Genomic DNA, 3636 nt, shown 5'->3' with positions numbered 1-3636 from the left:
AGCAAAATCCATCGGAACACCCAACATGTCCTTATGAGACCATGCGAAGATGTCCCGATTCTCATGGAGGAAATCGACGAGTTCACTTTCCTATTTGCTATCGAGGTTGGTCCCCATGATAGCGTGCCTCTCCGGGTGATCGGGGTCCAAGGGGATCTTCTTTGTTTCTTTGGACGGCTAGAAAGAACATGACGCTTATGACTCCTTGGGGTCCGGTGATAGGTCCGGCTGCTTGCTGGCCATGGCCACAACCCGGTCAAGGAGCTTCTTCTCGGCAGAAATCATGAGGGATTCGGCCAGTCGGCTGCTAGCAGTAGCACAGGCGGCTGACTTCTTGTAGTCGCCATTTATGGTGATACTGCCCTTGGTTCCCAGCATCTTGATCTTGAGGTACGCATAGTGCGGCACCGCCATGAATTTGGTTAGATTTGGCCGCCCTAGGAGCGTGTGGTAAGGGCTCTCTAGGTCAACCACCTCAAACCAAACTGGCTCTTGGCGCTTTGTCTCCGAAGAGGACATCTATCTTGATCTTGCCGATTAGTGAGCAGGAAAGGCCAGGTACAATGCCATGGAAAACAGTTCGACTGGGATGGAGTTGTCTTTCTTTGATGTGCAGTTTCTCCATGGTGTCATGGTAGAGGATGTTGATGCTGCTACCGCCATCTATCAGGACTCCGGAGAAGCGAGCAGCTCGCCTATCCGTTGAAAAGGTGGCATCCAACACCAAGGCATAGGAACCCGGAGAGGGCATCACCTCCGGGTGGTCAGCTCAGCTCCAGCTTATGGGCTTCTCGGACCAGTGCATGAACTCTGGGGATTCTGAAGTGACGACATTCACCTCATGCTGCTGTTGACGCCGACTGTGCCTGTCGTCAGCCACGCTGGAGAAGATGACGTAGGCTCCGTGCTCTTTGGGGTACTCATATTGGACGGCGGCAACAGGGTGGGCCGGCTGTTGTGGAGGAGGCGATGCCGGCTGGCCAGCAGGCGGAGGAGGCAGCAGTCCTTCGCCCTTGGAGATTCGGGTGAGCCAGTGGCACTTCCGGGTGGTGTGGTTGGACGGCTTCGCACCACTGTGGAACTTGTTGGGAGCATCGAGGGTTTTCTCATATGAGAAGGCGGGCAGCCAAGCAGGCTTTCCACCCTTCTGACCCTTGTGGCCGGGCTGACCCTCTGGCTGCTGATCTTCAACTGCCGCCACTTGCTGGCTGGTGGAAGCCGGCTGCAGGGCCTTGCGCTTGTTGTCGTTCTATTGTGGCGCCGACTGTTATTACTAGCCGGCGTCTGGGGAGCCGGAGGGAGCACTTTCCCAGAGGCGTCCACTCGGAGCTTCGACTTCATGGAGGAGTCAACAGTGGCGTACTTCTATGCTATGATCAACAGTTCGTCGAGCATAGCCGGCTCATCGCAGAGAAGCCGATGCTTGAGTAGGGTGCCCTCTCGGCATCCGGTAGTGAAGTATTCTATGGCTTTCACCTCGTGCACCCCCTCGCAAGAGTTGCGCAGTTCATCCCACCGCGTCAAGTAGTCGCGGGTGGACTCGGCGGGGCCTTGGACGCACAGGGAGAGCTGGCGAGGCTTGGGCGGCCGCTTGTAGGTGCTGGTGAAGTTGTGGATGAAAACCTCAGTGAAGTCTACCCAGGTGTTGACGCTGTAGGGCTTGAGACTGTTCAACTATGTCCGGGCTGTGCCCTGGAGCATGAGGGGAACATACTTCACGGCAACACGCTTGTTGCCATTTTCTATGTTGACAGCGGTGGAGTAGTCAACCACCCAATCTTCCGGCTTCACAGAGTCGTTGTACTTGGCAGTGTCTCGAGGGAGCGAGAACCCCTTGGGGAAGGGCTCGTCGCGAATGCGGGGGCCGAAACAAGGCGGGCCGATTGCATCTTTCTCTTCGAGTGCCAGGGATCGAGCCAGGTGGTCAAACCGGTGGCGGGTGTCGTTTTCTCCGATTCCCTCACGGTGGCCTAGCCGGTCACCGGGAGTTGGGTGATCAACAGCCGGTGGGGGGACATGCCTCTCCCTGCGTGGAGGAGGCGGTTGATTGCCCCGCTGATACATCTCCAACGTATCTATAATTTTTTATTGCTCCATGCTATATTATGTACTGTTTTGAATGTTTATGGGCTTTATTATACACTTTTATATCATTTTTGGGACTAACCTATTAACCCAGAGCCCAGTGCCAGTTTCTGTTTTTACCCTGTTTTATGGTTTCCAAGAAAAGGAAAACCAAATGGAGTCCAATTGACCTGAAACTTCACGGAACTCATTTTTGGAAGGAAAGAAGCCCAGAAGACTTGGAGTGCACGTCGGGGGATCTACGAGGAGGTCACGAGACAGGGGGGCGTGCCCACCCCCTGGGCGCACCCTCCACCCTCATGAGCCCCTCGTGGCCCCCCTGACGTACTTCTTCCGCCTATATATCTCCATATACCCTAAAAACATCTGGGAGCACAATAGATTGGGAGTTCCACCGCCAGAAGCCTCCGTAGCCACCGAAAGCCAATCTAGACCCGTTCCGGCACCCTACCGGAGGGGGCAATCCTTCTCCGGTGGCCATCTTCATCATCCCGGTGCTCTCCATGACGAGGAGGGAGAAGTTCTCCCTCGGGGCTGAGGGTATGTACCAGTAGCTATGTGTTTGATCTCTCTCTCTCTCTCGTGTTCTTGAGGTGATACGATCTTGATGTATCGCGAGCTTTGCTATTATAGTTGGATCCTATGATGTTTTCTCCCCCCTCTACTCTCTTGTAATGAATTGAGTTTCCCCTTTGAAGTTATCTTATCGGATTGAGTCTTTAAAGATTTGAGAACACTTGATGTATGTCTTGCCGTGGATATCTGTGGTGACAATGGGATATCACGTGATTCACTTGATGTATGTTTTGGTGATCAACTTGCGGGCTCCGCCCATGAACCTATGCATAGGGGTTGGCACATGTTTTCATCGTGATTCTCCGGTAGGAACTTTTGGGCACTCTTTGAGGTTCTATGTGTTGGTTGAATAGATGAATCTGAGATTGTGTGATGCATATCGTATAATCATACCCACGGATACTTGAGGTGACATTGGAGTATCTAGGTGACATTAGGGTTTTGGTTGATTTGTGTCTTAAGGTGTTACTCTAGTACGAACTCTGGGGCTATTTGTGACACTTATAGGAATAGCCCAACGGATTGATTGGAAAGAATAACTTTGAGGTGGTTTCATACCCTACCATAATCTCTTCGTTCGTTCTCCGCTATTAGTGACTTTGGAGTGACTCTTTGTTGCATGTTGAGGGATATTTATGTGATCCAATTATGTTAGTATTGTTGAGAGGACTTACACTAGTGAAAGTATGAACCCTAAGCCTTGTTTCCTAGCATTGCAATAGCGTTTACGCTCACTTTTATCATTCATTACCTTGCTGTTTTTATAATTTCAGATTCCAAATACCCATATCTACTATCCATATACCACTTGTATCACCATCTCTTCGCCGAACTAGTGCACATATACAGTTTACCATTGTATTGGGTGTGTTGGGGACACAAGAGACTCTTTGTTATTTGGTTGCAGGGTTGCTTGAGAGAGACCATCTTCATCCTACGCCTCCTACGGATTGATAAACCTTAGGTCATCCACTT

The sequence above is a fragment of the Triticum dicoccoides genome, chromosome 7A, assembly GCF_002162155.2.
Source record: "Triticum dicoccoides isolate Atlit2015 ecotype Zavitan chromosome 7A, WEW_v2.0, whole genome shotgun sequence".
Taxonomy (NCBI): domain Eukaryota; kingdom Viridiplantae; phylum Streptophyta; class Magnoliopsida; order Poales; family Poaceae; genus Triticum; species Triticum dicoccoides.
This window is presented reverse-complemented; position numbering follows the sequence as displayed.